Raw genomic sequence first — 22,763 nt, forward strand, 5'->3', positions numbered from 1 at the left:
GTAGGGTAGCCAGAAAAGGCTTTGAAGGCACGTCTGTGGGATGAGAATAAGTCGGCCCTTAAAGCAAAGGCATGGAAGGGCAGACCAGACAGAGGAATCTCGACTGAAAGGTCCTGGAACTTTACATGTTCCAAGTAAAGAAAAGATGCTAGTGGAGCGGGAGAGCAGCACTAAGAGAGTTGTGGACCAAGGTGAAGCCAGCGAGATACAGGCCAGGGCCATAGGGCCTTGCGGGCTATGGAGAGGAGTTTAAACTTTACACTAAGTGCAATAGGAAGCTATTGGAGCATTTCGAACAGGACAGGAACCTGATTTGATTGGCATGTGAAAGCCTCAGGCTACCTGCTCTGTGATGAATAGACAGTAGAATTGTAAGCATGGGAACAGGAAGAGGATAAGAAAGGCCATTCCATCAGTGGGAGAAGGTAGCTGGAGGCCTGGCTGAGATTGGTAGCCATATGGAAGGAGAAAGGCAGACAGACTGAAAAGACATCCAGGAAGTGAAATTAAGAGCATCGCTGATAGATCAGTCTGGGGATAAACTCTATTAAATATTCCTCAGACCCAGCCCTTCTCCTTAATTTCTTGACTCCTTTCCTTGGAGCTGATGGCAAGGTTTTAGTTTGGATAGTGGATGGTACCATTTACTGAGACATGGAAGTTTGGAGGAGGAACAGGTCTGGGGTAAAAAAATAACAAACTCACAATTATCAACAACTGAACCCAAGGAAAAACAAACTAAACAAACAGCTACAACAGGCACAGAATCACAGAAATGGAGATCACATGGAGGGTTATCAACGGGGAGGGGGAAGGGAGAGAATGGAAGAAAACATACAGAGAATAAGAGGCATAAATGGTAGGTACAAAATAGGCAGGGGGAGGTTAAGAATAGTATAGGAAATGAAGAAGCCAAAGAACTTGTATGTACAACCTATGGCCATGAACTAAGGCGGGGGTTGGGGGCGTGCTGGTAGGAGGGGGGATGCAGAGAGGAGGGGAATAAAGGGGAGAAAAAAATGGGAAAACTGTAATACCATAATCAATAAAGTATAGTTAAAAATACAAAGCAAATATTTTTAAAGCAAAAAAAAAAAAAAAGAATTTTGTTCCTATATATTAAATTTATGCCTCTAAGGCACCAAAGAGGAAATGTCAAATAACTGCTGGTATGTGCTTGGAGCAGGAGATAGGTCAAGGTTAGAAATGTGAAACGTGAAGTCATCGGCATATAGATGGTATTTAGATTTAGGCACTTTTTTTCCATGATTTAATTGTGCTTTGTAGAGACCTCTGATTCGACAATTGTAACACTGTCTTATAATTGCACTGTTGCATGACTGTCTTCCCAAAAGACTGTAAGCTTCTGAGGCAAGGAATTACGTGTATCTGTATTCTCTTTTATATATATTCAGTACCTGTTTATATAATAGTTCACTCTCAATAGGTAGAGCTAGAAAGAGAGAGATAGGTATACACACTCATTTAATCTTCATAGGAAACATCATGGAGTAGATAATAAAAACAAGATTAGCATCCTGTTTTCTTGATTTTATAGGAAGGCAAGTTACTTGCCCAAGATCATATAGATACACAGATAATAAATGAGGAGGAATCTAAACTCAGCACACTGGTTCCTCAGGTTCCAGCTGTTAACCAGCCAAATATAACAACCTCTCCAAGTATGTGGTTTTGTTAAATGATGTTCAAAGCACAACATAATATTTTAGAACAAAACTGTGAACACAATTTTGCAATTTTAGAGTTCTCACATATGGAACTCTGTCCCCAGACCTCTAGTTAAAGAACCACTCCAGTGAACATGGAAGAGACTGGGCAACGGTGTGCTTCCCAGAATTGTGCAAGATGGTAGAACCCCTTGTCGGATAATTTAGTTATCCCTCACAGGCTTGGGTTTAGGTAATCATTCAAAAGGAGTTTATTTAGGATGAAGATTCTTGGGGCCTACCTTATATTTAACCTGAGCATTTTGTTATCATGTCAAAATATAGGCAACTGTATTGGATATTCTTCAAATCCCCAAGTGCACAGAACCAAGTGGGAGGAGTGGAGCATGTAACACTACTACATAGTCTTTACTACCCTGGCTGGTTCAGTGGCTTGAGTGCCAGCCTGCAAACCAAAAGGTTGCTGGTTCAATTCCCAGTCAGAACACATGCTTGGGGTGCAGACCAGGTTCCCTGTCGGGGGAGTGTGAGAGGCAGCTGATCAATGTTTCCCTAACCAAAAATAATTAGAAAAATATCATTTTTAAAAAGTATTAGCGACAGTATGACCTTAAAGAATCAGATGCTATAAAGGATAAGAATGACTGTATAAAAATTAAATATCCAAGCATGGGAGAAAATATTCTCGCTTCTCTCTCTCTCTCTCTCTCTTTCTCTCTCTCTCTCTCTCACAAACACACACACAAAGACATATAGATATGTACACACCCACCACCACTACTACCACACAGTTTCAGGGGTAAGCAAAAGTCAGTTTATAGTTGTTCCTATGGAAAATAATACAATACTTAATAAATAATACAAAAATAAACAATGTTTTGTGTATTCACAACTGTAAACCTATTTTTGTAAACCCACCACCCCGGTATACCCATAGTATATAAAGAGCTCTGAAAAATCAATAAATAAAAGACAAACACCTCAACTGAAAAATGGGCAAAGGATATGTTGCAGAAAGACTTTAAAATGGTCTCCAGTCTTCCCCATCTCCTGATATTTATACCCCTTGAATAACCTCCTTAGTGTGGGCAAGCCTATGACTTGCTTCTAACCAATAAAATACAGCAATGTTGATGAGATGTCACTTTCGTGATTAGGTCACATAGGATTGAGACTTCTGCCATGTTAACTGACTCTATTGCCTCTCAACTTGCACACTTCGATGAGTGGAACTGCCGTACTGGAAAGGCCACAGGGCAAGGAATTGAGAGTGGCTTCTGACCAATAGCCAATAAGGAACTGAGGTCCCTGGTTCAATAGTCCTCAAGGAACTGAATTCTACCAACAACCACACGAGCTTGGAAGTGGATCCTTTCTCACATAAACCTTCATAAGAAAGCACAGCCTTGTGAGAGACCTTGAAGGAGAGGACTCAGCCAGGCCGTGCCCAGACTCTGACCCACAGAAACCATGAGATGATAAGAGTGTGTGTTAAGCCATTAAATTTGTGGTAACTTGTTAGGTAGCAACAGATACTAATACAGGATATAAATAGACAATTTATAGAGAAAAAGTATAAATGATTAACAAATAAACTTTTAAAAAAATGTTTACTCTCATTGGTGATTAGGAAAACAATACAGAAAAATTAAAGTGAGATATTAATTTGTGCCTGTTAGATTAGTTAAAATAGAGTAAAGATTGAGAATTTCTAATGAAAACAAGAATAAAAGGAAAAGAGTTCTTTCATACAGTAATGAAAACAAGAGTAAAAGGAGAAGAGTTCTCTCATACAATATTTTAAGAGTTCTCTCATACAGTGTAAACTGGTACAATTTCCTCTCTGAAGCTCAATTTAGGAGCACCTTGGAAAGGTTTAAATATACAGACCATTGACTCAGTTCAATACATCTCTTGGAATCTATGCTGCAGAAAGAATGGAAACATGTATCTCAATGTTCACTGCAGCATTTTATGTTGTAGCAAAATACTGGAAATTACCTAAATCTCCAGCAATGGGGGGTGGATGAATAAATTATGCCGCAGTCATAAGATGGATGTCAATAAAGGTAGATCTATGTGTGCAAACCTGGAAATGTATTCATGATTTATTAATGGGTTAAAAATCAGGCCGTATAACAATCTGTTTAGTATGACCCCATTTCTAATGATATAGACATACACATATAAACATTCATAGATGTACATGCAAGTGCCTAGGAAAAGGTCTGGAAGGATACACACCTACCATTATCAGTGGTTGCCCTTAGGGGGTAGGGCTAGAGCAGATGAGAGAAAGATTTTTACTTTGTACTTCCTATTGTTTGGATTTTTTCAGGGAGCAATTCATCCTTTTTATACAATATTTGTAATTCTTAAAACCATGAAAATAAATAAAAGAAAATAAAAAACAAAACTAAAGAATTCTTTCCCTATTGAAAGAGGAGAACTGTGATATTTGACTTCATTGTGTAACAAAAGAACACTGAAAACAGAAACAGATGTCCCTCATTCAAGCACAGAGAAGGAAGCTAAAATAGAACTTTTAAGAATGATTTTTAAAATGAAAGTAATCTTTTGCCATATAATCTACACAAGCATATATAGCTTACATTTTTCAAAGAATCGTTTTATAAATGTAAAGGAGAAACAGAAACAACTTGTTCATTTTACCACTATAAACAAAAAATACATTTGATTACCATCAACATTTCATCAAATAGAAAGTATCTGAGAAAAGATATATAGAAAAAAACAAAACTAAACAATGGAAAGTATTTCTCAAACAGACCAAGATTACATGTAATTAAATGAAGAAACTTTTAGGTTGAACAATATAAAATTGCCATTTTTATAAGTCAAAAGTAGTAGACAATAAATAGTTTTATATTATTCAACCAAATATATTTAAAGGTTTCTGTATTATACAAGCCTTTGAGAAAATAGCAAAAACAAAGAAATTTTAAAATCTTGTTTTGTTTTTTATCACTTTTTTATAACCTGTATAACTTTATGGGACAAACCTGAGACCCCACTTTATTTTCCAGAGAGAAAAACTGTTTTTTTAATAATAAGTTATAAGTATAATATTTGAAGGCATCATTCAGATGTCCTTTGTGTCTGATTACTGTTCAAAGAAGAAAACAATTTTTTAAATTTTTTTAAAGATTCTTAAAATTTATTTTTAGAGAGAGGGGAAGGGACGGAGCAAGAGAGGAAGAGAAACATCAACGTGTGAGAGAAACATTGATCAGTTGCCTCTCGAATACACCCAGCTGGGGACCTAGTCTGCAACCCAGGCATATGCCCTTGCTGGGACTCAACTGGTGACCTTTTGGTCCACAGGCCGGCGCTCAGTCCACTGAGCCACACCAGCCAGGGGAAAACAGCTTTAAAAATTATCTTTCATGAAACTCTGGTGCTCAAAATGAAGAGATAAAATTTGGAGAAAGCCTTTCCACTGAGAGCTAAACTTTGAAACAATTGGTAGATAACAGAAAAACATCAACATTCAGTTTGTCCCAAATCTAACTCCATTTTTTAAGAACAAGGGAAAACAAAAAACCCACTTAGCTGTAAACAAATGGGTTGGTTTAACAGTATAACCTGTTTATTATTGGTTCAGATTTAAAAATATGATATCAGAAGAAGAAACAATAATAAAAGTAGAGAAAATAACTTACCTTACTTTACCCCTTCAAAATGCAATTCTACCTAGAAATTCATTGAAAGATTTAAAAAAAAGAAAAACTTCAAATATGAATTAGTTTGTTTCATTAAAGCTAAGATCCCATCCACAAGGTATTTTTACATTTTGAATCATAAATCCACAAGCATTGTCCCAGTTCTAATGTCAGAGTTGTGTGCATCACTAAAGATTCTGCCCTGTCTCAATAAAGAATTTTTTCATTGCAAATAACAGATATACACTCAAATAGCTGAAGCAAAAGGAAGAAAAGGAAAAAAGAAAGAAAAAAAAAAAAGGAGAGAGAGGAGGGAATTGTTGGATGATGATACACCTTTGTTGCATTCTTCTCTTTCTGTAGACCATTTTTCTCAGCTTTTTTTATATGTAAGGTGAAAGATTTCTACCTGAGTTCAGGTATTAGGCAGGACTGATTAGCATAGCACCTCTGAAAGTAAAAATCTGTAGTCCTTGAAAGAAAGAATCTGATTGGCCCAGCCTGATGTGTTTGTTTCTCGCCTAATCAACTGTGGGTAAAGTCTCATAAACTAAATGTGGCGGCTGGATCTGCTCCTGTTGATGGGAGGACAATACTTGTGTGTGTGACAGTGGGAGAGAGGGTAGAGGAGGGGGAAGGGGCTTCATGGCCTGATACATACCCGGTTCTTAAAATTCTGTCTGTATTTTCAGGCTCACAATACCTTCTGAAATATATGTATATCCATTTGATCCAGTCAGTATCTGTATTGTTTGTATTATTATTTGTCCATATTGCAAATACATGTTAAACAATATTAAACATGTAAGGCAATATTAAAAATTCAGAATGTTGTAAACTTTCAGAATGAAGTTACCATGCCTGTATTTTTATTTTTACAGAAAAGTCAGTGTGGTAGGCTGAATAAAGATATCCAAGTCATAAACCCCAGAACCTGTGAATGTTACCTTATACGGACCTTTTAGATGTGCTTAAATTAAGGATATTAAGATGGGGAGAATATCCTAAATTATCAGTGTGGGCCTTAAATATAACAATCACGTGTCTTTATAAGACTTACAAGAGCCCTGGCTGATGTGGCTCAGTGGCTTGAGTGCCGGCCTGCGAACCCAAGGGTTGCTGGTTCAGTACCCAGCCAGGACACATGCTTGGGTTGCAGGCCAGGTCCCCAGTAGGAGATGCACAAGAGGCAACCACACATTAATGTTTCTTTCCCTCTCTTCCTCCCTCCCTTCCCTCTGTCTAAAAATAAAATAAAAAAAATTAAAAAGAATTACAAATAAAGGAAGTAGAAGTTTTACTACAGAGAGGAGAAAGCCATGTGATTCTGAAAGTAGAGCTTGGAGTAATGTTCTTGGGAGATGAGAAAGAAGCCAAAAGTCAAGGAATACAGGGAGACACAGAAACTGAAAAAAGGCAAGGCAACAGATTCTTTGACAGAACCTCCAGGAGGAACCAGCTCTGCCAACAACTTGCTTGGCTAAGTGAAACTGATGTTGGACTTCTGACCTTTAAAACTGTATAAGAATAAATGTAGGTTGGTTTAGGCCACCAAATAGGTAATTTGTTAGAGCCACAGGAAACTAATATAACGAGCTTATAAAAGTCATTACATTAGAACTTAAAGTTTACTTGCCCATCCTAATGCTTGACTCAAAACTGGTCCCACCATGGCTGGAATTATAACATGATCCCGAGGTGCCAAGGTTGCAGGTTCATTTCCTAGTCAGGGCTCATGCAAGGGTTAACCAATGAATGCATAAATAAGTGGAACAACAAATGGATGTTTCTCTCTCTCTCTCTCTCTCTCTAAAGTCAATAAATTAAAAAAAAAAAATAGCTGGTCCTCATATATGGTTTCCTTTCCTTTAACAGAGGAAATTTCAAACATGTCCTTTATTTTACAAACCGTTCTTTTAAAAATATGAACCACTAGTGTTGTATGGGTTTTGCCACTTATTTTCTTATCTAATCTTTTTGAGAGCAACACTTAATCACTGATTCATTAACAAATGTATACCTAGCACTTACTCTATGCTAAACATACAGTTCACAAATATTTGTGGAAGATTAACTCTGTGGCATGCTCTATGTGGGACACCATGGTTAAATAGTAGATATGATCTGTGCCCTCACACAGCTTATGGTTTAGTAGGAAAGAAAAACAATTTACCAAGGATCATAAAAAAGTGTGAACTATGTTAAGATTTGGAGAAGTAGAGAATGTTATAAAAGTGCATAGGGGTCAACTCACCTATTATGGGACAGCAAGGGAAGGTCTCTCTCAGAGGAGGTCATAGTTGAGTTGAGATCTGGTCTGGCCCCTGGGAATACAGGGCGAAATGACACAGTCCCTGACCACAGAAAGCTCATAGTAAAATGGGGATCTAGGCCATATAAGTGGATAACCTCAACCCAAAATGATAAGAGCTACAAATATGGGAGGGATAAGGTCACAGAAGAAAGAGACCATGCCCAGATCTGTGTTGAGGTAGGGGTATCAGAAAGGTCCTGATCTTTGAATTGAGTCTTGAAGGTAATGTAGACTTTATTTTGGTGAACAAGGGAGGTGTCCAGCGTGTCACTGCTGGACATGGGGCAGAGCTGCCACTGACCAAAAGGCAGGCGTTAGCTATATATGGCTATTGATCCCTTTTATCATACAAATTTGGTCATGAAACCTCTTAAACATAAAATAAAGTTGAAAGACTATCACAGTGAATACCTGTACACTGCTTTCCAGATCCCACTATTAATTTCTATGCTATTTTTGTCAAATATCTACCCATAAGAATTTCCAAACTAAGAAAAAAAAAGTAGGTGCTAATGAACATATTTTTAGGCTATAATAAATTACCATTTTTTGTAGTTCTTTCCAAAGTCAGACTTGCACCGGAATCAGAGATTATATGACTATAATTTTTGTAAGACCTCAGATAAAGAAATTGAGGGTGTATCTGTGGTATTAAATAAACATAGTAAAACACTATTATAGAAAAATATAACCTATAGACTATATAATGCTTTAATCTATCAAAAATCTGCCTTTTGTTTTTTGTTATTTTTGTTTTATTTTCTTGCAACCGTAAAAGGGTTTATGCTGATTAGGAATACCGGGTTTGTGATTTAAATTACAGTTGGTGGTCTAAATTCCCCTACTCAACTGATAATTGGATTTTCAGTTTCCAGTTTTTTATGAAGGTTATACTGTCAAGCATTCTTAGAATTTTTAAGGTTTTATACACTTTTTTATGGTAATTTAAGTATTGAATATGTATTATAAATATGAAAAAAATGAAAAGATGTGCTGAGAAATCATCTCTCTCTTACCAATGAATGCTTTGCTCATGCACATTCCATGTGAGAGGGCTTTAGAAATGAGGCATTTCTGGGAATGTATGAAATCTAATTTGGAACCATGCCTTAGTTCAATTGTCCTAAACTTCAGTGCACGTAAGAATTGCCTGAAGAGCTAATGAAAATGCAGACCTGATTTGATCCCCCAAATTCTAATCAGTAGGCCAAGGACTGGCTCCAGAATCTGCATTTCTAGTAAAGGACGCAGACAGTTGCAAGAACGCACTTTCAGAGGAGCCATTGAACAAATCCAATGCTGTGGCACTCAGGTTTGACTGAGCATTTACTCACTTGGACAAGATACTCACGGACTTTTACTGACCACTTACTGTGTGTTGATATTAGTAATACAAGGACAGGTTATTTGAACTAATCCTCCTGCTAAAAATAACTAAAAATGACAGCTGAAATATGTATTTTAAAAAGCATCTTAAAAGCATATTACCATTAGGTAAGAAATTCTCAGACCAAAATCTAAGTGAAGGTAGGATTCCTGAGAGTAGCTAAGGACTAAAGCTACTTATACTCTGATGATGCTTGATGAAAGAGGAAGAATTGAGGGGCAATTTTCATAGTTTTGGCTATGGACATTCAAGTTAGGAGTCTACTGGGAAACCCTCACCGTACTATAAAACTGGGGACTCAAAAGGGCTAGACCCCAGGGTAGGATGACCCAGAAGCAACTCACCCAATGCCTATTGCAGGAGTAAACAAGGAAAATTGTCCTGGTTCTGAGCATTTGGAGAAGAGAAGAGGATGCTTGTATGAGAATTTATAGCCACAAGCTGGCATTTGGGCTGTTTTTCAGCCCAAATTTATATCACCTGAGTAGTGCAAAACTATTATATCATGTAAGCAGAAGGGGGAATAGATTGTCACAGAGTGAGAATTTGCCAAGGGTCTCCAGCCTAAACCAGGGTAAAGGGTACCTGATATTTGTTTCCCCACCCTCCCTTCTGTTAGCAAGATGATAGTTCAATTACTCCAACAAAAAAATATAATCAGCCCTGGCCAAGTGGCTCAGTTAGTTGGACATTGTCCTGTGCACCAAAAAAGATTGCAGGTTCAGTCCTTGGTTGGGGCACATATGGGAGGCAACCGATCAATGTTTCTCTTTCACATCACATTGATCTCTCTCTCTCTCTCTCTCTCTCTCTTTCCCTTCTTTCCCTTCCTCTCTCCTCCCTCCCCCTCCCTCTCCTCTCAAATCAATAAACAGATCCTCAGTTAGAGATTTTTAAAATACATGTGATCAATGTAACTTACCTGGCTATGACTTCTTGCTCAATTTATTGCTTGGTAACCTGCAGATTAAAAATTTACTTCTCATAGTGATATTTTTCACAGGCTCAGAATATATTAGTGAATACCAGAATTTTGATAGTTACACAAACTGGCATTCTGATTTATATAGCAGTCTTTTAGGTTCAGTGGTATGAGTTTGTCCCCCTAGACAGTACTTATTTCTGGGTGCTCTAGAAAGAATAGCTTCTCAGACTGCTGGGCTAAAAGCCACACCCTGCCTATGAAGTCTTTTGTGAGTTACTGCCATACTGGTAAGTCTTGACCAGAGGCCATTAAGTCAGGCCAACAACCCATTTCTTCTGAACAACTATGGGACATTTCTCTCCCAAGCTAGCATACTTAAAAGAACTATTTAATTATTTTCCTCAGAATCTATATAAACCAAGAACAAACCAGATGTGTTATCCCTGGAAAGAGCACTGTCCTAGGGATCAGAGGAAGTAGGTTTAAATTCTACCTCTGCTACTTACTAGCTTGGTGTTTATGGACTGTTGAGATAATTTCATCACCTGTAAGATGAAGTTGATAATATTTACCCTACAGTATAACCATGGAGATTAAACAAAATAAAATATATAAATATGTCTAATACAATGCCTGACATTAAATAACAAATGTTAGTTACCTTCCTTGCTTCTTTCCACTACTTTCTCATAATAAAGACACACTCTAGAATTTCTTTCCCCTTCTCTTATCAAGTTCGTGTGTGGAAGGGCTGGTGGTTGGTTTGCTACTGATGATAATCACAATAAGGAGAAGAACAATATAGAAAAAAAAGTCAGCACCAGCTTTAACAAGGAAATTTGGTTTTCTAGATTTTCTTCTCTTGCCCTCTCAAAAAGAGGAAAGGAAACTGCAAAGAAGATTAATAGTGGCCATAGCAGTATGAAGAAAGGCAGTGCAGAGTGATGTCTTAGAGGACCAAAATACTGTACAAGGAATTTCAAAGATGGAGTGATCAAACTATTATAGAGGGTTGAACCAGTGCAAATGTTGTAGAGAAATCAAGTAGAACATTCCATTTGACTTAGTAATTTGGAGGTTATTCCTGGCCTTAGCAAGAGCATTTCAGTGGATGTGTGGGAGACCATTTTGCAACGGGTTGAGGAGAGAGAGGGAGAAAAGGAAGTAGACAACAGGAGTTGGGACAAATGTTTTCAAGGCTGGCTATGAAGGGAAGGGAAGAGATAAGGCAAGGAGATCTAGGAGGCCATGACATTGGGAAGTTTTGTTTGGTTAGAGAGGAGAAAACTGTAGAAGTTAAAGTACCAGCCCTGACTGGCCTGGCATGGCTCAGTGGGTTGAGTGTTGTCTTGCAAAGTGAAAGTTTGCAGGTTTAATTCCCTGTCAGGGCATATGCCTGGGTTGCAGGCCGTTCCTGGTTGGGGCGCTGCGGTGAGTGTTAGAGGCAACTGATCAATGTTTCTTTCACATATCTGTATTTCCCTCCCTCTCTTCTGCCCTCCCTTCCCTTCTCTGTAAAAAATAAATAAATAAAATCCTAAAAAAAGGGAAGTTAAAATCTGAATGGAGTGGAAGCAACAAAGAGGGAAAAGTGCAAGATACAGAAGAGAGGGTATAATGGAGGAAGGGAAGCTCCTGAAAAGGCAGGAGAGGCTGGGACCAGAGCTCGGGTGGACAGGTAAGCCTTGGAAGGAGGGGCACCTATTTCATTATAACAGGAAAAGGCAAGGTGCAGACACAGGTTCACTTACAGATTTGGAGCCAGGAAGTTGAGGAAGTGCTCCTCTTGGACAGCTTCTGTTTTCTCGTCAATTAGGAATTTAAGTTGTCTTTTGAGAATAAGAAGGAAGGAGGGAAAGGGTTAGATATTGGAGGGAAGTGGAAAAGGTCAGACAAGGAAAGTGTCTGGAGCATGGAGGGGAAAACTGACCGGAGAAGCATAAGAAGATTGCAGAGCAGTGCTGGGGGCCCAGCTGAAACTGACCCCTCCGAATGTATGCTGGTACGGATATGTAAGGCTCTGTGGTTTTCTTCAGGCACCGTGGAGGGAATAGCTAGGTTTTTCTGTCATGTTGCACAATGAAGGGCTGGTGAGTGCTTCAAAAATGCTTTAGAAGGTGCAAGGGGAGGAACTTTGATGTGTAGCAGTGGTATAAGTACTCCCACCATAATAGCCTTCAAGCTATCAATGTGATGTCCCTTAACTCACTTTTGGAACTAAGGGGCACACTTACTGAGCTCAGTGGCACACTGTTATATAGTTTTCCTGCCATACAGACGTAATAGACTTAAAGAACCTTAAGCACCTAGAAAACACTAAAATGCAGTAAAATAATTAAGAAGTGATGAGTTTTGATTATTTACTATCCTTGTTTTTATATATAACTTTCTTAATTAGAAGTTTATACATTTTAATTTTTAATAATTATTTTAATACTTGGTGTGCAAAATTCCTGTAAACTATACAATCAGCCCTCTCAGGGACAGCACGAGCTAGTTCCAGCATATTACTGGTTGTAGGAAACACTCTAAGGTTGGGTAGAGTTGGAGGGAGGGAAGTTGATACATAGATGACAAGACTGCTTTCCCAGTGGACTCTTCTGGGCCTGGCAGAGGAAGCCTGAGTTCACTAGAAATGGGGGCTGAAAATGATTGGAACAACTTGACTCTGGGGAAGGGATGGGGGTGTTAGGAGGGACATGAATCAAAAGTCAAACAATTCCATCCTGGAATAATGACCCCCGTGCGTACTTATTTTGTGGCCCTGAGTTTTCTCTCGCTGTGCTATAAGCAGCCGAGACAGGTCTCACGGAGCAGGTCGCCATAGCCTGGGAGAAAGGCGCTGCGGGAGAAGAGCAGGGAGAGTGACTGGGAGGCAGGGCCCCTGCCTAGCGTCAGAAGAAAGCCACCTCTGCAAAAGCAAACCCAGCTGGGAAACTTGCTGTTCAAAGTTTCCCTGAGCTGTGTTTTGTTACAGGTTGGCAGGGAGATGACTTGGGGAATGGAAGCTTTTTTTGGTTCTAAAATGATACTATAGGAATGAAGGCCTGCACTTAAGTTTCTTCTTTCAAGGAGCTTACTAAATAAACTAGAAAAAAAATTTTTTTCTTAGAAGTCTTTGCATAAGGTACAAGAATAATTTTATTTCAATTCTGCTCAGTCCATACTTCCAGTGTTAGAAAATCACTTTCCATCAGAGAGCTAACATATTAATAGCAGCCAGTTGGCTTTTATAATTCTGACCGGGTATAATTCAGAATCATGTTTGGTGAGAGATAACTTATCAGACAGCATTTTCACTCTTGCCAGAGAAAATATTTTTAAAAGTGGTCGTATTGTCAATATTTCCCTGTTTGTAAAAATCCTGCCTGTTCGGGCTACAGTTGCAATTATAAAGACATTTAGAGATTTTATTATATTTGATCAAGTTTTATACATAGTAACAAGCAAAAGAGGAGAATCTAGGGGGAAAAAGGCAAATTTATTAACAATAAGAAAAAGAGGTACATGTTAGTGGAGCAGTGTCCAGAGCGGTTAAATTTTGGGGAGAGGTGAGAAGTTGGGGGTGGGGGTATACGGGCAAGACAAACATAATAGTTTGCAAGACAGGACATTAAAAAGAAATTACCAGTTACTGTCAACACCATTTCATAAAAGAAAGATATTTTAAATTCAGAAAAATAGTAAGAAAAGAATTTTTGAATAAAACCTAGTCCTTAAAAAAAAAGAATATATTTAATTTATGAGAAAACTCAGCACAATTGATTTTATTTTCCTTATTTAGGTTTCTTAATAGTGAAAGCACTTTCATGAACCATTGTAGGAAACTGATATTTGAGTTTTTAAAAATTGAGTGATTCTTTCTTCTACCTTTTTGATAAATGCTTAATGTTTTGCTATGAAGGAAAGGAATAAAAACAAATAAAGGGGCAGTGTGATGTTTGCAGTTTAAAAAGGCAGTTTTCTTTGAAAAGTAAGAAGTACAGGTCTTACACATGGTTCTGACAGGAAGCAGAAGGATGTGATCGGAAGCAGGCACAGCTACCTGTACTCTCTGGCATAACGGGCAGGGCATGACTTTCAGAGCTGGGCCGGATCTAAATAATGAAATACCTGAAAAAGAAATAAAAGTGTCTCATTCACAATAGCATTAAAAACAATAAAATACTTAGAAATAAATTTAACCAAGGAAGTAAAAGTCCTGTGCACTGACAATTATGGAAAGAAATTGATGAAAGACTGTAAAGAAATTGCCAAAGGTAGCCCTGGCTGTTGTGGCTAGTGGGTTGAGTGCTGGCCTGCAAACCACAAGATTGCAGGTTCAATTCCCCAGTCAGGCAGCATGCCTGGGTTGCAGGCCAATGTTTCTCTCCTTCTCTTTCTCCCTCCCTCCCACACTCTCTAAAAGTTAATAAATAAAATCTTTTTTAAAAAAGAAATTGCTGAAGACAAATAGATGAACATATATCCATATTTATGATTAAAACAATTTTTTATTGTTAAAATATTCATACTACCCAAAGCTGTCTATAGATTCAAAAAACCCCTATCAACATTACAATGGCATTTTTCACAGAAATAGAAAAAACAATCCTAAACTTTATACAGAACCACAAAAGACTGTGACCAGCCAAAGTAATATTAAGAAAGCTGGAGATATGACACATCCTGATTGCAAACTACAGGGTGCAGCAAAAATAGGTTTGCAGTTGTGCACGTGCAAAACATAGAGTTTATTCATGTATTATTTTCCATACAAACAACTATAAACCTACTTTTGTCCCATCCTGTATACTCTGATGCTATAGTGATTATAACAGTATTGTACTGGTATAAAAATGGATACATAGATCAGGGGAACAGAATAGAGAACGTAGAAATAAATTCCTATGTATATGATCAACTAATTCTTGACAAGTGAGCCAAGAACACTCAATGAATAAAGACTAGTCTCTTCAACAAATGGTGTTGGGAAAACTGTATAACCACACGCAGAAAAATAAAATTGGACTCTCCTTTTACACCACAAAAATTAACTCAAAATGAATTAGACTTAAACGTAATTAAGGAGTACAAATTTATAGTTACAAAATAATCATAGGGCTATAAAATGCAACATAGGGAAGATAGTCAATAATATAGTAATAACTTGCCCTGACTGGTGTGGCTCAATAGACTGAATGCCAGCCTGTGAACAAAAGGTCACCAGCTTGATTCCTGGTCAGGGCACATGCCTGTGTTGTGGGCCAGGTCCCAAGCTGAGGGAGCGCAAGAGGCAACCAGTCCAGTCTATGTATCTCTCACACATCGATGTTTCTCTCCCTCTCTTTCTCCTTCCCTTTCCATCTCTCTAAACATAAATAAATAAAATCTTTTAAAAAATAACTATGTATGTCTCCAGGTGGGTACTAGAAATATTGAGGGAATCACATTGTAAAGTCTATGATTGTCTTATCATTATGTCATACACCTGAAACTAATACAAAATAATATTGAATGTAAACTGTAAATTAAAAATAAAAGAAAATAAGAGATAGCAAGTGTTGGCAAATATGTGAAGAAAAGGGAACACTTGTGCACTGTTGGTGGGAATGTAATTGGTTCAGCCATTATAGAAAGCAGTTTAGAGGTTCCTCAAAAAATTAGAAGTTCTCACTTAGCATTGTGATATGATCTTAGTACAGTCTGGAGACCCATTGCTTCAATGTATCGGTGTTTTAACATATATAATGATCATGAATGTTCTGTTTGTTCTAGAGAATATGTAGCTCAGAGATGATGTACAATGATAGGGACTGCATGGACGAAGATAATAAATACCACATGATATATGTTTTTAAAAATGAGGGTTGCTTGTTAGGTCTGTGCCATCTTGTAATAATTTCCCCAAGAAGCTCATTAAGCCTGGGTGTCAAATTACTGGGCAGCACTGTATTTCACCAACAATTGACCTGAGGTTCTGAAAGTCCATTAAAATGAAATTAATAACCTAATCTCTTCCGTTAAATCAGTATACGAGTCTCATTTACACTTATCAAAAAAGTATTTCTATCCAAATTAACCAATTAGTAATATAATGTTAAGGCAATTATGTTAGACATTGTTTCCAAGAGATTGAATTACATAAAGTTATTCCCATGGTGGCTAAAATCTCCAGGCCAGGTATTTTCCAAGGGCCATGTGTTATGAATATTTGTGCTTTATCTGGGTTTCTATGGGCCAGAAGAGATACTCATAATCATAACATGCATTATACATGTACACAGGAGCCACACTATAATGGACAATAGTAAATTATTTTGGAGCAATCAATGAGGGAAGATTAAAGGGGCTAATACCAGTGTTGGAAAAAGAAGAAATTCAACTACCAATGGTGAAACACTAAACAATTACTAGGACAAGTGGTAAAGTTTAAATGAATGAATAAGTGAATATATGTAACAGTCAGCAATGTGTCCAGAATGCTTTTTAAAAGCACATGCTTTCCTAGCTCTACAGCTGAGTATATTCACTAGCATCACATCACATATACACATAAATCCAAATTTTTAAAAAGTGATTTTTTTCTCAGTAGGCACAATTCGATGTATTTGAAAATAATGATTTGGCAACTTGATAGAAGCAGGAAGTAACTGGCTCTGCTTGTCTAAGAAAAGGGCAGTGAAGAACTGCATCCCACCTTTCTTTTTTGGGTCAGTTGCTGCTTTAACCATTTCATGCCAGCTGTGTCAATGGCTGTTGTACACTCTCTTTGGGTATTGCTGTCCTGAGGTCTAGCACAGTGTAATCTTTTCCAGAAGAATGGAGAGAAATTCTATTACTTCAGTGCTTGATATGAGCTAGCTTGTTAGCTATGTGCTTTCTAATCTAGTCCCCCTCCAACAGCTTTATTGATAGGGAGATATTAGCATCTGAGTTTTGCCAACGAGGAAATCGAAGCCCAGAGAACTAAAAAGATCTGCCTGAGTTTCATGGCTAATATCCACAGAGAACCCATGCTCCTCAACACATCCTAGTGTGTTTCATAGCACTCTAGCTGCCTTTCCTGGCACAAAACCATGCTGTAAGAAACTTCTGCAACACGTGATTCCACTGACAGTCTGGAGACCAAGCCCAAATTAGCCGGAAATGGTTGCTGTTTAGAGGGGCCACAACAGGAAATGCCAACCCAAACAAAAAACTTCTTTTTGCCTCTAAGGAAGGTTTGGATTTAAGTCTAGCAGACATTTATTGAGTACTTTCTATGATCAGACCTGATGCTATATACTTTCACATACTGCTGTTAAAACAAATGATTTTATTGATACGCACTAAGGTAATGAAAGTTTCATATTTTTAAAAAATGGATTGTTCCCACCCTGGCCAGGTAGCTCAGCTCATTAGAGCATCGTCCCAATGTGCCAGGGCTTGATCCCTGGGCCACATACAAGAAGCAACCAAGGGATGCATAAATAGGTGGAACAACAAAATTTCTCTCTCTGTCAAATCAATAAACAAAAAAAATTTTTTTTAATGAATTGTACCCTATGATTAAAGAGGGACCATTCTAGAATTTTGTCTGTATCTCCTCTTCTTGGGAAGGGGATGTGATTACTGTCTTAAAAGACAGCTCATTTGGGTGAGTTGCGAGTGAATGAGCACAGGGCGGTTCAGCAGCAGGTGTGGAGCAAATACGTAAATCAAAGGAACTTGTTTCTTCAAGCTCTTCTGGCAGAGATTCTGACAGTGAAGTTGACAAAAAGTTAAAGAGGAAAAAGGAAGTTACTTCAGAAATACCTGTAAAGAAGCAAAAGACTGGTGAAACTTCAAGAGCCCTGTCATCTTCTAAGCAGAGCAGCAGCAGCAGACATGATAGTATGTTTCAGGTTGAGAAAATGAAGTACATCGGCGTTCAGGGCTTTAAAGGAAACGTCCTAACTGATATTAAGGAATACTGGCTGGATCCAGAGGTGACATGAAGCCAGGGAGAAAAGATATTTCTTGAAATCTCGAGCAATGGAGCCAGTTGAAGGAACAGTTTTCTGACATTGATGACGCAGTAAGAAAACTATAAAATCAGAGCCCTATACTGTTCTAGATGTTTTAACCTGCTTTTTAACATTGGCTTTTGTTATCTAAATATTGTTTTCCAAGCTATTGTATATTTGGATTGCAGAATAATTTGTGAGAATACTTTTTCTAATGTGCATTATTAAAAATGTTCTGAGTGAAACTAATTGTCAACTTTATTAAGAAGGATTGCTTTGTGCTCACCATCTAGTGTAAAATAAAATCAAGTTAATATGATCTTTAAAAAAAAAAGCAAGCTCATTTGAATACCCAAACATCAGTTTGTAGACCTTTATTTCGTTTTTTTTATTGACTCACTCTCAGTGTTTCTCAGTCCTTCCATGACTAAACAGTAGGGCTGTGTACCCATTTTAGAAAATTTTCAAGGATGATTTTGAGATATAAGTTGTTGCACCTTCTGGCTGACTTTAAAACCTAGCCCCTGCTTCAGATATGACCCTTGGGCAGACTAGGACTGGGAAGGCTGCCAGTAATTCTCCTGCCGTCCACGTTGGTATCATCGCCTTCTTTAGGGGAACGAGCCTTCCTTCCTGCACGCTAACCCTGTTGTCTAAATGGCCGTTGTCTTGTATGAATGCCTGCCTGGCCCCAGTGATTGGCCCAAGAGGTTGGTGCATGATCCTAATTAGAACATCACAGCTTTCTCCCAGGATTTGTCAGAGTGGAGCTAGAGATTCACACACATTTTCTCCTTTCCGCTTTGCGGTCCTCTGAGGGTGTGAGCCTGGAGCCACCAGTGCCTCCCTTGAAGAAACCGACACACCTGATAGAGCTAGAGCCTTTGGGCTCAGCCTTTCCTTGGACCAGCTCGATTTGGCCCTTCTCATGATTTCACTCTGTGAATCAATATATTTATTTGTTTTCTTAAGCAAAAATTGGGGTTTTGTTTCATTCAACCAAAGAGTTCTGACTACATATATCAATTAAATATTTTCTGTTTGTATACTTACCTGAAAGGGAGCATGCTGTCATAGAAAGAAAGCATGCTGGGCTTGAAATAATATTAGAACTTTGAGTATTATGAAGTATTAAGTACCTATCATTGACATATGATGTTGGAATAGAGTGTGAAAGGGAATTAGACCAGAACCAAGTGGTTCATTCAACCCAGCTCAAGAATTAATCAACTTGCTTCTGGGACCCAGATAAATCAGAATTATCTTCATAACCAAGTTAAGATGATCTACTTTATGCAGCCCATTCCCCATCAGGTTGCGGGAACCCATCCTCTGTTAACCCGAGAGACGCGGCAGGGCCCTGTGCTGTCTTTCCAGGCACTGAGCTAACCCTGAGCACAAGCATGGCGCGTGTCAGCCCTGGACACAGGCTGCAGTACAGACACAGTTACTCATAGGAAAGGCGAAACAATTGAACCACAGGGCCGGGGATACAGGGTAGGGACATCTAAAGCCCTGCGGAACTAGTTTCAACTCTGCTGTTTGCTGACTCCGTGAATTCTCTGAGGGCTAGGTTTTTCTATAAAGCGAGTATAATAACACTTTCACCTTCAGTGCTTTTATAAGAATTAAATTAAGTTAAATGAAGTATGAAAAATATAGGTATAATGCCTGCATGTAGTTGGCACTTCGTGTGTGGTAGTTGTGGTGATAATGATGATGGTATTAAAAGTGATGATAATGAAGGTATTATTTTGACTACTTTATTCTCGTTCTTTTCAACAGAGAAGTACAGCATGGGAAAGTGGTTCTTTCTCCTCAGGTTCATGTGATGAGTTAATAAGAAAGGTAGGATTCAAATAAATGACTCATTTCAGGGATTTGTGTGTTCTTATGAGCCAAAGTGCTCAAATGATGAAAGGGCTTAATTTCATGCGAGAAGTGTGAATCACTGTTGTTTGCTTTTAGTAATATTTAAATGGAAGTATACTTTTAAAATACTTTAAAATAAAATTAAAAGAAAGTATACTTTTAAAATGTCTTAGATCCTCATTTGGAGAGGTACTTTGTCTTACATTGGAAGTATACTTCTAAATTGTTTCTTCTTGGTTTGATTTTTTTTCAGAATTTTAAAGTTTTCTTCACATTTTTCAAAGGTAAGACACTTTTCCTATATTAACAAAAAGAAAATGAAACTATCGTATATCCCCAAAGAGATGTCTTGAGGAAAAGCAGATCCTGGAGAGGATATTATTAACTGCCTGCTTCTTATAATTGAGGCCTCTTCTCAGACAACTCTGCTGTTTAATCTCAGCTCTCACCAATAGCTCCTTTCTCTTTTTGATCAAGTGTTTAATTTCCTTGAAAGATTTTCTCAGATTTCAACTCTTACTGAGAGGATTTTTCTTTTACCCTAACCCTTTAATGGCTAAATCTTGCACATCCATTGTTTCAAAAAAGGGTATTTCTGTTCATCTAAGTAAATAGTTCAAGGATTAGATCTTCTTTTCTTGCCTGTTACTGCTGAAATGAGGAATTATTTGGACACTTCTTTTGCTAAATGACTACCTTGTAAAAATCAGGTACAATTAAGCATTTATAAAACCAATCTCGGACAACTTTCAATTACCTACAGCAATATACAAGTAGGCTAAAGCATAGATTACTGAAAACATAAAACTCTGAACCTGATTTGACCATTTTTTACCTTCTTCCAAGTAAAATATGTGTGTTTAACCCTCATTTCAGTTTTTATTACAACCCATACAAATGTTCTAATTTTAGGAAAACATGAAATATTCATAAGGAGGTAATAGGAAAAGAAGGAAGAAGTGGCCAGGATGACATAAAAGTCTAAGAGTAAAAATTATTTCCATTAATATTTAAATAGTCAAGACTATTATTCCTTTTGAAAACATACACAATAATAGTAACAAATCAGTCCAGTGTGCCTTTTGCCAGCTTCTTCCACAGGCTTCAGTAAGACTTCAACTCCTCTCAATCCTAACTATAAACCTTAGCTGGCTCCCAAATCTGGGTTAGGTCCTGTGTACTAAAGAATTTGACTTCATCCATAAAGAGGGTCTGCCCTTTGCTCTAAGCTTCTGGGAGGTACTTTGTCATAAGAGAATCTTAGTTGAGGGTAGGGTCTGGCCACACGAGATTTTAAGATACGGCTGACCACATCTGACAGTCTTAGGGTAGGGGCTGGCCACACCAGAAAGTCTATCCGTATGACTTAGGATCAGGGCTTTGGATCATGCAGTACCATTGAAGACTGAGTGCACCCACATGGCAATCAATCAATCGGCAGTCAGTCAGTCAGTCATGCTTATGTAATAAAGTCAAAGTGAAAACTCTGGACACCAAAGCTCAAGTGAGCTCTCCTGGTGGGTGGTCCGTACTCCACGTGATGCTGGCGGAGTAGCACAGCCTGGCTCCACAGAGGAGGGGCGACGGAACCCTCACCTCTGAAACCCTCCCAGACTCTGCTCTCTGTGTCTTTTCTTTGGTTGATTTTTATTCATATCTTTTCCCTGTAATTAAACTGTAACCATGAGAATAATAGTTTTCTGTGAGTTCTAAGTCACTCTAAGGAATGTAGAATTTAAGGGTGATTTGGGGGAACCTCCAAACTTGAAGTTGATGAGCCCAGTCTTAGGACTGTGCCTGCAAACTTTGAAGTCTGTCTAATTGGGAGGTAGTCCTCTTCCATTGTCCCACAGCATTCTGTCACTATCTCTATGACAGCATCTAATACATTGTTCTTTTTGTTGGTTTAAAAAATATTTAATTATGTAATGGCAAAAAAAATGCTCAGTAGAAAAAGTTTTACAGTGTGTGATTGTTTTATTAGCAGTAATTGTATAATAATAATGGGTATGTGTCTCATATCTTGTGACTTAACCTCTTTATTAGTTCTAGTGGTTTGTTGTAGCATCTTTGGGATTTTCTACAAACAATGTTGTATTATCTGTGAATTAAGACAGTCTTATCTATTCCTTGCCAATCTGAATGCATTTATTTATTCACCTTACAGAAGGGTCAAGGAAAGACATTTTTGCCTTGTTCCTGATCTTAGGGGGAAAGTATTTCATCTTTCACCATTGTGTATAATGTTAGCTGCATGAAATCACTGTTCAAGAATTCTCAAGAATACAGCAAACAAGATTGCGCACCTTGATGGCAGAGTCCTTTGTTCCTCCAGTTGGGTTAAATAAACCCCAAGTACAATATTTGACCCAGATATTTTGCAACTTGGGAAACATTGGGGCTGGAAGGAGAAATATAGAAGTAGACATAGAGATAGGATGGTAAAGTGTGAATGATTCATCTGAATGACATCAACCAAGCTAATTCTGTCAATGGTTTTTAACCAAGAAGGCATGGAGGGCCTGGATAGGAAATAATAAAAATCTAGACAATGCCCAGTGGCATTTCATCAGCACAAAAAGCTTTATCTCAAGATAAGAGTGAGTGCTCTCTGAAACTGAGAGCTAGGAACAAGAGGCTCCCAGAACTGGCATTATCTGTGTGGAAAATGCTGTTGGAAGGACCGGGACAGGATGTAGACATGCATTAAGGGGAGGCAAATCCCTTCAGTATGAAAGTATAGCTTGAAATATTACATTAGGCAAGTATACCGGCTGCCCTGCCCATTAAATATTCATGTTAAAATCCTTGTCAGTCAACAGAAACAACCTTGTCCCACTCAGACCCACTAAAGGGAAGTTGTGTAGGTTATTCATCAAATTGTAAGGGAAAACAGACTTGGCTTTTGTTTTACACAAGGATGCCAA

General features: G+C 38.0%; 1 pseudogene; it reads left to right on the forward strand.

The window, feature by feature from the left end:
- Nucleotides 1–40: 40 nt before the first annotated feature.
- LOC129085756 (activated RNA polymerase II transcriptional coactivator p15-like) lies at nt 41–18,050 on the forward strand (annotated as a pseudogene).
- Nucleotides 18,051–22,763: the final 4,713 nt, after the last annotated feature.

This window comes from Pteronotus mesoamericanus, unplaced genomic scaffold (assembly GCF_021234165.1).
Source record: "Pteronotus mesoamericanus isolate MK-2021 breed Mesoamerican mustached bat unplaced genomic scaffold, CSHL_Meso_final scaffold_31, whole genome shotgun sequence".
In the NCBI taxonomy this organism is placed as follows: Eukaryota; Metazoa; Chordata; class Mammalia; order Chiroptera; family Mormoopidae; genus Pteronotus; species Pteronotus mesoamericanus.